Here is a 13,880-nt window from a genome sequence, read left to right as displayed (position 1 = left end):
TCAAATCTAAATAAAAACATGCCAGTTCTGCAACAAATAACCAAGTCCGTATTAACATAAATAACACGCATCAACAAACCAATCAATGACACCACACACGAATGACCATCATAATTAGAAAATTAGCCTACAAGAGATCCAATCCTCAGTAACCTCATATACAATACAGTCCTAACAATTAATAATACAGTTTATACAGATCAGCCCTTACCTTAAGACAGAAGGGACCACACAGGCCTGGGATCAGCTTCCTTTGCTGTTGGTCCAGAAGCCCATGATGTGGACAGGCGGTGACCTGATTTAATCCAGGATGTGATGAAGGGCGTCGGGTCGAATCTCTCTAGAGGGGGTCCATTAAGATCCACAAAAAGGAGCGATGAGAGGCTGTTCTCACGCAGTCTGTTGCGGGTCTTGCTGTCAGTGTTATTTACGGCAGAAAAACCCCTCTCACACTCTGATGAGGTGGGGAGATATGTCCTGCTTGCAGTACAAAGCTTTTCCAAAGTTTTGCCTGGTGCTTTATCTTGTAACTTCCAGTGGCGGAACTCATCCACTGCCTCTCTAGCAGACTCGCCGAGTTTTTTAGCTAGTGTTCTTACTTCATGTTCTCCATACAGGATCAATGCGTTGCGGTCCTGTGGCCAGAAGTGCTTATCCAGGGGTTTTAACATGTGGACAAGGTCCGATTCCGGCATTCGCATTTTAAGCCTGTCAATCACCGACTGATAAAACTGACGCCGGTTGATTTTCCCCCTGACCTCAACAAGTTGAACATCTTTAAACAGGCCCAGGGATGTGCGCTGTTCAGCCTTCAATGTGGATTTACCGCCACTCTCTTTCATGTTTACCAGTACATCAGTAGTCTGCTGAATCTGGCGAGTGGCATCCACTAGTGATATGTCTCTCCGCTGAAGTTTCAATGAGAGGCCCTGCAACTCACGGAGTATGTCTTTCATGCAAGCCAGATCCATTATAAACCCGGAGTGTAAGAGATGTTTGTATAGCCCCAGAAACTTCTTCCTCTCTCTGTCGTTGCGGGACGCATCCTCGCTCGCTGTCTTGAAGTGGCGAGCCAATGCAGGGTAGTTATTCCAGACTGCTTTTACAGTATTAAAACTACTCGCCACCCACCTGATCGTGAATATCTGCCCAATCCTCAAAATTTGCATACCGAGATCTGCAGCCGCTTCCTCGAGCAATCGCGCATTCTTTGCAGACTGGTGATACAGAGCGTATAGCTTGGAGATGAAAAACTCAAAGTGGTTGCATCCAGCAACCTCTTTGAGAGAGTCATGGACAGCCAATTCAAGGCGGTGGGCCAGGCAATGAATGGAGTGTATGTTTGGGAAGTCACGTTTAAGCCTCGCAATCAGGCCAGTGGTTTTGCCGGTGAGAACTGCTGCACCATCGGTGGCGATGCTGATGAGGTTTTTCCCCAAAAACTCATCATCTAATCCTGCTTGGCGCAAACTCTGTCTCAAGCTGTTGTAGATGGATTCAGCATCTGTGCCTTGTGTCAATTCTGTAATGTCTAAAAAGACATTGTCCACATCTCCTTTCCCACTTACATCACACCGCACATATAGGCTATAATGAGATATGCGCGTCCATGCACCGTGCTCTCATCAATAGTTATGCTGATTTTTGAATTCATTTCTTTTATGTTTGAGACTAACTTCATCCGCATATGCTGTGCAATATGGCCTATAATTTCAGCACATGATTTATCTGATTTATGCACAGTGCCTACTTTTGCGCCATTGAGCTCCTGTAGCTTCATTAAAGGAGGGAGCTTTTTATAAGCCAGCCTTTCCTTGGCCACCATATAGGCCGATCTGAATGAAGTTGCCGTTTCTTCTTTTAACTTGGAATTTACCTCAAGTACTCTGTTTGGCAGAATCTCCTTTTGCTTGGTTTCCGCGACTTCAACGGCCCTTCTGTGTGCAATGCTGTCTCGATGTTTATATATTTTTTTACGCAACCCTTTTTGTGTGTGGCAGTTCACATCTCCATTAATCCACTCTTCTGATAAGTGCGTGCCAATTACCTTTTCCGAGAGGAGGAGAGTTTTTGTGTCTCTGCAAATTGTGCATCCCAAATTTCCGTCCTTCAGAAACAGCCAGGTGTTGCGGGATTTCCACTCTCTCCACTGCTGGCTGGTCCAGTCAGCCGGCAGAGAGAGGCAGGTGGAGTCACGGTCATCAGTGGCCTCTGAGCTAGCCTCTGTAGGCTCGTCCTGGGTGGTCACCCCGGGCCCGGCTGTTGGCGGGCTTTCGCCGACATCAGTCCCCGTAGGTGCAGCGGTGGTGTCTGTGCTGGCATCTGCTGAAGAACTCGTGTGTGGCTGCTCCTCAGGATCACCCGTCTTTTTTTTTTTTGTAAACCCGCAATTTGCGAGTAGGTTTCCCTGTGTTCTTTTCATGATGACAACCAAAATTCAGCGGTCCAGCGGTTGTTTTTTTAAATTTTTTCGTTTCTGATTGTTTCCAATGTCTGATTTAGAGTGACGTTTAAGACTAGCACACCCACGCATCAATGGTGAGGACAGGAATTGCATGCAGGCAGCAATTGCATCTTTATTAAAGATGACTCACCCTCATGCGCAAATACATTAAAATAGCCTATTTTACACATGACCCATTATATTGACAATACAAAAAAACAAATCAAATAGGAAATGCATGGGAAAAGACAGCATTTTGCCAGTATTTTAGAGACCCCCCCAAAATTTCACAAATCATGTTTTCAGGGGAGCTCATGTCTCATTAAGGGGGGCTGAGACCCCCCTGGCTCCCCCGTAGTTCGCACCCTGGCGGTGGCTTCCTGGTGTATTGCTGGTACTCGGACACCAGGTCGTTCATGTTACTCTCCGCCTTGGTGAACTCAGTCTCATCCATACCCTCGCCATGGTACCCGGCTCCAGATCAACCAGCACAGCACGGGGCATATATTTGCCACCTACACAAGAGGTGGGCAAAACTGAAAATATGTAGTTCATGCAACAAAAATTAAAGACCCCCTCCAGGCATGTTTTTAAGTATATAAAAATAATCTGCAATGCCTAATATTTTGTTTAACATGGTTTCCCCAAATAAAAAGTAAAAAAAAACCTCTGAAATTGGGCTCTAAGGACATCCACTGCTCTCTCCTCATGGACGAATTCTGAGACACTGACTATTCATGATGCGAATATCACGCGCCCCGATCACCACAGCTGCTTGCGCTCATGCTCGCGCTTCTATGTGACCGGTGGACGAACGACAACAAGATGGCTAGCGCAAACATCGAGATTCAGCCGGGGTACTATGAACCAGGCCTGGACTGGGACAAAAATTCGGCCCTGGACTTTTTGGTCCAGACTGGCCCACCACCACCACAATCCGCGCGCAGATACTGTGCCAACTCGGCCCGTTGATGTACTGTACATATAATCACACAAGCCCTTAATAACACTATACTGAATAATATCCCTTTATATTCTGGAGCCTTGATTAAAATAAATGATGACTACACAGTATGTTGCTCATTTGCTCTTAAAGGAAAACACCACCGCATTTCCATACTGAGCTATGTTCTGCTCTGATGTTAGACGAGGTGATACATACCTCCCTCTCTGTGCGTGCACTCAATGGCTCTTGCGCGCACTCCGCGCAGCGCTAATTTGCTAGCATGTAGCTTGTCCGAGTATATTCGCAACCTGATCTCACAGAAATGCGTGAAAGAAGCACGACCTCTTAATAACGCATTGCGTGCTCCTGGCACGCATTGTGTAAGAATTCCGTGTGATCACCACGCAAACAGTCTTCACTGAAAGTCAATTAGGATCCGTTCCGTGGCGGACACACGCATTGTCAGCTTCAAAGACGTCACGCTGTGGGTGTTGTTTCATAGATCCCGGAAGTGCAAATGTAGATTAATCGATATTCTGAAGAAAGATCTGATTATAAGCCATAACGTTGTAACCATCCAAGGCAGACTGTGTAACGATAGTATGTGCCTCTGTGGAGTCCAAAATCCCCGTGTAATATCAACTTTATTTTAAGAAAACACGTTTTATTTCCAATGTCATATCACGGAGAAACACTACATTACCCATAATCCTCATGTCTATCACCGACGTGTCTGATTGGTCGAGCTTAAACATTATTTTCTTAGTAACTAAAAAATAAAACAAATTGAGCTCATATTATTTTCTTATTAACTAAAAGGTCTTAACATCTTTTTAATTAAATGAGTGAAATTTTATATTTTATCTGAAAAACACCGGCGTTGCCCGTTGCCTTGTGGGTAACGTGGGTGTGTCCTCCATATTCACCGCGTTTTCTGCCCCCCGCCAGACCACTTCCGGCCAGCCACAGTAAGTAACTCTCTCCGGTTTCAGCCAAAGGCCTCTTTATTATTTCAAATCACAAAATTATATTACTGTTATTTCTTCCATTGTAGCACAGTGTTTCTAGCGTTTTAACTGCGGAGCTTAGTTTGAGTGTTTTAATATGATGCATCGTTATCGTTGTTAACGGGTGTACTAATTGACGACTCCCTCACTTTCAAGCCGCATGTGGTGAATCTTGTAAAGAAGCTGAAGACAAAACTGGGCTTTTATTTTAGAAATAAGCTTTGTTTTTCGTTTGATGTAAAAAAACGACTAGTAGCTGCGACTTTTTTACCCTTGTTAGATTATGGAGATCTTTTATACATGAACGCTCCAGCTCAATGTCTTAATATGATTGATACTGTTTACCATGCTTCTCTCAGGTTCATCACAAATTGCAAATCATTGACACACCATTGTGAGTTATACGCTCGGGTTGGATGGACTGCTCTGGCCACCCGAAGGCTTAGTCATTGGTTTATTTTTATATATAAGGCAATACTTGGCCTACTGCCTTCTTACATTTGTGCTTTAATTGCATTGAGAAGTACTGGTCCTTACTCTTCCCGGTCAAATAACTGCCTGTTGCTTTCTGTACCCTTTGCACGTACCGAAATGGGAAAAAAGGCTTTTGTCTATGCTGCACCGTCTGCATGGAATATGCTCCAAAATGACTGGAAACTGGCAGAGTTAATTTCATTGAGCTCTTTTAAATGTAAGTTAAAAGGACTTGAAGCTGATTCCAATCGATGTTCTTGTTTTTAATGATCTACTTGTAAAATCAATACCTTTGTTTGTTTGTTTTTTGGTGTTTTAATTGTGTAACTGTGTAATTGTTTTGTATATGCTGCTGCCTATCTTGGCCAGGTCTCCCTTGAAAAAGAGGTTTTTAATCTCAATGGAATTTTCCTGGTTAAATAAAGGTTATAAATAAATTAGCAGATTATGCTATCATTGCATGACAGCTAGCGGTCTCTGGCAAGATTTAGTCAGTCTGTCAACCACCGAAATCAGTTAATCATTTTGTAGGAGCTGTTTAATTTTTGTGTTTTATTTTGTTGGGGTTGGGTTTGGTAACTTCCGCTGACGCAGGAAGTGAGTTAGGGCACTACAGGTAACTTGGGGTTATAACGTTATAGAGCTATATATTGAAGAGTTCATTTGTACATTAAAGATTGGTTTGTATTGTACATAGTGATTTTGATTAGGTTAAAATATTTGATTGATTATAGTATATTTGGTGACAGAAAATAATAAACGCTCATTTATTTGAAAGCTATTCTAATTATGCTTTTCTTTTTCTTCTTTTGCAGCTTCATTGCAACATTTACATTGAGACACCCACACACACATACACACACACTCACCAAAAAAACAAAGGCACTTTTAAGAGCCATTCTGTATCGTTTGTCTTACCCCTGTCTTTCAATCACTCTCTCTCTTTCAGTCATTCTCACTGTCTTTCTCTCTCTTTCAGTCAGTCACTCTCTCTCTCTCTTCATTTTGTGTAGTGTTCATTGTCTTTGTATCGTATTGTATTGTCTGTATTGTCTGTATTTGTATTTGTGTTTTATGTTTGAGAGCCATGTCTCTCAATTCTGCTGCAAGGATCTTTGATGATCCAGGAGAGGCTAGGGTGCACATGGCAGCATTAATTAGTGCTGCATATGTCCAAGAGGCCAAGGTGAGGCTTTTCATGATAAACAAAACAACTACCCAAGTCTAAATGATCATTGCTATTGCTTTTTCCTGATGCTGTACTGTTACTGATACTGTAATGTAAAGGGTCAGTTAGATCCTTTTGTGCAGCTGTCGAGTAATGCTTAATTTTAATTGTTGCCGTCTTATGTTTTAACTCACAACTTTGTTGTTGTACTTGTTAAAGTTTGATCTCAAACTCTGCAAACATATAGGAAGCCATGGCCAAAGAAAACCCTGCTGTTCCTCAAACAAAAAGGAATAAAAGCAGGAAGAGATCCTTCCCCAATTCAGCTGTCAAAAGCAGACGTGGGAAACGTCGGCCAACACAATCAGGTTTGTTCTTTGATTACTATACCGTATTTTACGAAAAGTTTTAATTCATTAAGTTGTTATTTTGTAGAGTACTAGTATAACTGGATGTAAGTTAAAGATACCACTGTTGCAATGTGTGTGAAACATACATCATCATACATCATACATCACACGAAAGAATTAGAGATATTAAGAACCTGTGACTGATAATCCTTGCTTGTGTTTTATGTACCCTGCTCTGGATAATATTGTGTGACAAATATAAATTGTATTAGTAATAATGTGGACATTTCTTTCTTAGTTTCCTTGCCTTCAGTTGTTATGGAACATTTTCATATTAAAATTACTGTGTACTTTTAGATTGATTGTAGAGTTAAGCAAATGTTACTGTCTCTGCAGCTGCACAAGCCAGAGGAAAGCACCCTGTTCCTGAGGAAAGCCTCCAGATGGAAGATCAGGAGTTGACAAGCCTTGGTGAGTGCATTGATTGTTACAGTAGTTCACGGTCAGTACATTTTTTCCCATTTCCTCTATTTATTTACTCATCTAGTTACTCATTATTACGTTTTAAATTGTATCTATTGAGTTAAAGCAGAAGTAAGCGATCCGGTCGTTTTGGCTAACTTCTTGTCAGCTGATGGAGTTAGCAGTCCCCGCCCTCGTCCCTACGTCACCACATTCACGCGCATCCCTTGGCTGCACACACAGAGAGGACCGCCCCTTTATGCCGTTCTCTCTCCTCATTGGATAAAGGTTGTAGGATACAAGGAAAGTTTTCTCCTCGGCTTACAGCAGAGCAGAGTGACTGACAGACCCGTGTTTCAGATCAAACACTCTATATAAGTGATTGCTGTCGGAAGATATAACTATTTAAGACTTATATTAATACAAATATTCCGCTTACTTCTGCTTTAATGTATGTTTGGTAGAGGCATTACTCTCTAATATTGTTAATGAGTTACATCATGTTGCTTTTACTATTCAGCAAATGAGATGTGAGGAAAAAGTTGTGGGGCTGTTCCTGTTGTGACGAATGGTGCACAGTACAATAATGGGCATTTAGCAGGTTTAGGCCATAGCCCTTGTGAGTAAGTATGCAAAACGTTGTTGCTCTCATCATCACAAACACATTCCCCACAGCAACAATTATGCTGAATTATTGTGGTGTGTGCCATTCATTTAAAACAGAAGCAATGCTGCAACTTTTTGCTCAGACCTTGTATTTTTTTTCCAACTCAAAAGTGTTTTCAATATACTTCCTTAATATCCATTAATGTCCATGCCTTAAGTTTTAGTGTGGCTCAACAGCTGTTTTCTTTTTTAGAAACACGTCTTCAAGAGTTGAGGGACACTCTTGCAGCAGTACCGATTCCAGAAAAAACAAATGAGGTTTCTGCCTGGACACAGAGGCAGCTTCTCACAAACGCAAAAATGAAAATAACAAGGACAACACTTTTGGATTCAAAACACTCCACTGAGAGAATAATCAACCAGAAGTGCCACAGATGCTCTCTTTGTGAAGCTGTTGTGAGGTGCCTGGACTGTGTGCCACTGGACATGGAGTTCCTTTGTGCAGAATGTGATGTGGAGGCCCACAAGAGGAACATCTTCCATGACAGAGAAGCATTAATCCATGGGTTTTTTGAGCGCATTCCCCCCAACAACAGCTGTGGTGATGGGTGACAATGGCCAACCTCAGTTTTGTGAACAATGTATGTAAACATGAACAATACATGTCCAGTTATACTGAAATTCCTCAAATATTGTGTATCGATGCACGTTTGGAATAGCTGGAAGAGAGCTGTGGCCAATATGTGTTAATATTGTGGGGTTTTATGCCCTATTTTAGAATGAGTTCAGTGTTTTAGGAAATGCATTTAAGGAAAAACTGTAAATACACCCTTAATAACGGTTCCCCCCTGTATTGCAGTATGCCAGCTGCCTGTGTCTACTCAAGCCATCTGTGAATGCTCCCAAGACCTCACAGTCATTCCAGGGAAGCATATTTCTGTGGTCACCATCACCATTCTGGAAGCTCTACTTTTGTGCAAGTTAAGTATTGTATGACAGAATGTAACCACTGTGAGCAATGTAAACCTTTTTAATCACCTGGTCATTTTTTTTTCACCTGGCAACTTCCAAATGCCATGTTAAATATCCAGTATATCGTATGTACTCTGTAAAAAATACAATATGATCATGTGTAATTTGATTACTGAAATATCTCAAGTCTTTACTATCTACTGTCTTCTTGTTCACAGGAAAATATGATGTCTGCCTGCCCCAGAAATCCTGTCCATCCTGCTCCGCAGAATGGACCCCTGACATGAAAGATCTCCTTAGATATCGGTACTGGCCAGCTACCAGCAGCTGCCAGACCGTGTACAAATTTGATGTGTTCAGTACGTTTGCGCATATGAAGTTGACAGCACCAGCCATGTCTAGGCAGGCCTTTCTTAAAATGTTGGAGCACAGATCTGTTCAAGCTGGAAGGGTAAGTCTGCTTGAATAAAACTGAAACACACAAGAAATGTCATATCACTTTATACCAAATAGTTGATTGTCAGCATTTCTTTCAGAAATACTAATAAAATATTATTTTTAATATACAGACAGGCAGTATCTGTGCTGATACATTTCAGCGCAGTTTCTTTGAATTTGCATTCTGCAAGTATAAAGAAGAGGACATGTGCCAGGTCCATCATTTCGATTGTCCGGCATGTTCTCCAGACATGTTGGCTGTAAGTTGTGATGGAAACAGAAAACATTATCGCTTTTCAAAGTCGAAAGGGTAGGTACAGATATTACACCTGTTTATTTTAGGATTGTCTGGGAAAATAATAAAGAGAGTACTGCTAATTGATTTCTATTATTTACTTTCATGTTAACTGAACATGGACAGGACTGAAGAGCCACCCCTATATGAAGGGTTGTTCCTGGCCAAGGACGAGGAAGTTGCCTCATTCGTGGACCTTGTCAGGGGCAACATGAGAAGTGTAAGAAACTTTTGGTTTGTTTATTATGATTGTTGCATACAGTTACTGTATGTTATATCAAAATGTGTGTGTAAATGTTTGTGTTACTTCATAGACAAATGACAATGCTGTTTGTGGCACTGCCAAGTTCACTGCTGGCAGAGAAATGGCCAAAAAGTCTGGTGCCAAAATAGACGAGGAGGGCATTCAAGTTGCAGTTTGCAGGTATGTGTTGTGTGTCTATGTCTGTGTGTGTGTGCGTGCGTGTGTGCAAGGTCAGGATAAAGTCTTAGAATTGTAAGCCATACACACTTTGGATTTAGGAGTGGTATTTATCCATCATTTTTAACAGCAATATTTATATTTTGGTCTAGGCACCCAGATGATATAGATGCTATGTGCTTGAGCCAGGCTTTGCTGGGTCAGTTTATTAACCACTAGTTTTTCTTCTGTTTAATCAGGGTATCTGCAGGTTTCAGCAAGTCAAATTTAAGACTTTTTAAGACCTTTTTAATACCACCTTGAATGAAATTTAAGACCTAAAACCCGCGATGGTGGGGGGGATCCCGCTGTATTACAACCCAAGCATAGCATGTGTGTCACTCAATGAGACTCCAGCCAACCTCGGAAACGGACGTCTTCCAGCCAACTGACGTTGAATTTGCACTTACCCATTGTCGCAGACTAGCTAGCAAGCGCGCAGACATCCGTTTATATACGCAGCTAGCAAGAAAGTAGCCTCTCTACATCTCCTTCCCGAAAAGTCCCGCGAGAAAAATAAAATAGTCCTGCCCCGACAAATTTAAGACCTCTGAGTTATTTATGTAAGACAAACATGTGACATTTTGGACGAATTTAAGACTTTTTAAGGCCTTAAATTTAGAAAAATGAATTTAAGACTTTTTAAGACTTTTTAAGACTCCGCGGACACCCTGATAAAACTTTCCATACTGTCCTGCAGGTGAAATGGGGTGGCAGAAGCCAGGATGGAGCAGGAAATACAGTGGGAGAAGAAGTGGAGCAAGTATGTCGTTGTTACTTTTGTAACTGTATGGATTGAACGAGTATAAATAGAATGGAAGATGTTTTTTTATGTAAAAGAGACTAGACATTAATTGATATATTTGCTTTACAGGTAAACAGCTTTCTCTCTCGGGCAGCTCTTGTCACTAAATGCATGACAAAGGCAGGTTAGTATTACACTTCCAACCCACTCATTGATAAGGCATCCTGAATAGTGTTTTTTTTTTTTTTTACAGATGATTTTAAAAACTGTTTCATTGTTCCCTCCCTATAGAAGTTGTCATTGTATTCCTTTACTGTAATTACTAGTACAGCACACTTTTTTATTTTTATTGGGGAAACAGAGTGACAAGAACAAAACAACACAACAGAAACAGTAATATACAGCTGAAAGGTTTCTCTCCTGTATGACTTCTCATGTGTCTCTTTAAGTTTCCTCCCTGTGTGAACGATTTCTTACAAACTGAGCAGCTAAAAGGTTTCTATCCTGTATGACTTCTCATGTGTCTCTTTAAGCTTCCTCCCTGTGTGAACGATTTCTTACAAACTGAGCAGCTAAAAGGTTTCTATCCTGTATGACTTCTCATGTGTCTCTTTAAGCTTCCTCCGTGTGTGAACGATTTCTTACAAACTGAGCAGCTAAAAGGTTTCTCTCCTGTATGACTTCTCATGTGTCTCTTTAAGCTTCCTCCCAGCGTGAAAGTTTTCTTACAAACTGAGCAGCTAAAAGGTTTCTCTCCTGTGTGAGTTCTCATGTGTGTCTTTAAGCTTCCTCCCCGCGTGAAAGTTTTCTTACAAACTGAGCAGCTAAAAGGTTTCTCTCCTGTATGAGTTCTCATGTGTCTCTTTAAGTGTCCTCCCAGCGTGAACGTTTTCTTACAAACTGAGCAGCTAAAAGGTTTCTCTCCTGTGTGAGTTCTCATGTGTGTCTTTAAGTTTCCTCCCAGCGTGAAAGTTTTCTTACAAACTGAGCAGCTAAAAGGTTTCTCTCCTGTGTGAGTTCTCATGTGTGTCTTTAAGTTTCCTCCCCGCGTGAAAGTTTTCTTACAAACTGAGCAGCTAAAAGGTTTCTCTCCTGTGTGAGTTCTCATGTGTGTCTTGATAATTTTTTTATGGTCAAATGTTTTCCCACATGCGGAGCATCTGAATGGTTTCTCACCAGTACTACACCTAGAATCACTGTCAGGGACTTCATCATCGGTCCAAGCCTTTAAACCTGACTGAGGTTCTCTGGTCTCCTGCCAATCATCACTGTCATCAGATGAGTCTTCAGTCATGTCATCAATGTCAGAAGAGTCTTCAGTCATGTCATCAGTATCTGGTTGTGGTTCTGGTCCTCCACAGTCCTCTTCACCAGCTTCTGTTTTCATCTGTTCAGTTGAGCTGCTGGCTGCAGCTGAAGCCAGCACTGAGAACTGAGGCTTCTCTTCGTCATCTTCATCTTCTTCACTCTTCACAGGGACAAGAGTGACTGGGAACTTGATATCAGCCTCCTCCAGCCCTTGAAGCTGCTCTCCCTCCTGACTGATCCAGACTTCCTCCTGTTCCTCTTTGATGTGTGGGGGCTCTGGATCCTCCTGGTCCAGACTGGAGCCCCAGTCCTGCTGCTCAAAGGGAACCTCTTCTTTACACGCCATCAGCTGCTGGACGTCTGCAGGAAAACAGTAACATAACACGGAGATGTTAGTAAAACAGCTGAGCACTTAGTCACAGTTCAAAAAAAACTTGGGACACAAAATAAATGTTAGAACCCTGAATTTTTAATTACAATAAATGTTATTTTCTAAATCGATTTTACATAATGCTAGATTTGGCAAATGTGTCTGCTATAGAATGGACAAACAATTACAGTAATTATTATATGATTATTACAATTATTATTGCTGACAGCTACTCAATATATGGGAAATTGGGGAAAAACTAAATGGATTTCATAGGCGCTACTAGTTTCCCAATGCATGATTGGAAGTTTAATGGTCACTTTCAATCCAAAGGACACAGATGTTCGTTCCATTGACCGCAGAACTGCTTCTCATCCTCCATAAGAGACCCAAGACCCTGTTGTTCAGAGTTCACCTGGACTCTGCTGAGCCTCCTCCCTCTACTACCTCTCTCCCTCCCAAAAAAACCCACAAATCTGTATCTTAGCACGTATCTCTGTTGTTTACTAGCTACAGGTTAACTTAGCCAGCGGGCGGATTGAAATCCTCACTGTGCTGATAGAGATGTACTGTTGCACTCTTCACACAAATGTACTTATTCATAGTCGCTTTGGATAAAAGCGTCTGCTACTTAGCTAAATGTAAATGCATTGAGATTCGCCTCATATATCCTTTTCCGGTGAAGAAGGCGGGAGAGGGCCAGCAGGGAAAGATGGCGGCCGAGCCCGCGGAGACGGAACAAAGGAACGAGGAAAGAAGACAGCAGGAGGGAAACCTGGCTGCCTGTAACATACAACAGCTGTCCTTTATCACCCAGAAGCCCGGCGACCGAACCCGGGTTCGTCGGCCGCGGCACAAAAACAGCGTAGCGGGTTAAGGTGAGGTGGTCTCAACCACATGGAACGGGACTCGGCGGTCCAGTAAACGTCACACACCGAGAGGGATTCATTAAACACGCACGGCAGCTGTCCGGTCTCTGCCCAGACAAACAAGCTTACTTGAGATTGCTTCACGGCGCGAGTCCGGTCGATGAATGTCCGTTAGGAGCTTGTATTGAAACAAATCACGCACACACCCACGTGACTGCTTCGAAAAATCTTCTTCTTCTTCTTCTTTTGGAGTTTATTGGCGGTTGGCAAACCAACTTAAATGTGCATTACCGCCACCTACTGGACTGGAGTGTGGAACAGTAAATTGGCAGACAAAATAAATGAAAACAAACAAACAAAGCAAATATACAAAAATAAATAAATAAAATAAAATAGCAGGAAAACTAACTAAATAAAAAACTAAATAAAGTTGGAATTATATCCTCTCCATTAGACCTGTATCTTTCAGATATGTCATCAAATGCTTGAGCATACACAGCAAATTCAGAAGTGTTAATTCAACTCCTAGGGAGTTAAATTCAACACTTTAAAAAAGTGTCTATATTGGTCCACACTAGATCGAGTTAAAATAACACTTTTGATAGTGTTAAACATGACAGAGTTGAAAAACTCACCTATATTTCAGACGTTTATTATTATGGCAGCAGCTGAGGGGTGTGTGTGACTCCGGTAAAGGTATTAGCTGCGGCTAACGTTAGATTGAGAAGCTAATGTTAAGAATAAACTTTTTTTTAAGTCCCAAAAGTTAGAAATAAATAAATAAAATGAAATAATTAAATAAACTACTCATGCCCGTAAGAGCAGAGCACCGTGTGGCAGGCTAGGTGGTCTGGTGTGTCTGTTTCTCCAGGAAGCCTAACTTACAGCAGCAACATGCTAACTTAATTTGCCCGACTCACAAAGCTAGTCTGACTTTTAGCATTAGCAGCAGTCTTTGGGCAGGCAG

This window comes from Eutrigla gurnardus (genome assembly GCF_963514095.1).
Source record: "Eutrigla gurnardus genome assembly, chromosome: 3".
Lineage (NCBI taxonomy): Eukaryota > Metazoa > Chordata > Actinopteri > Perciformes > Triglidae > Eutrigla > Eutrigla gurnardus.
This window is presented reverse-complemented; position numbering follows the sequence as displayed.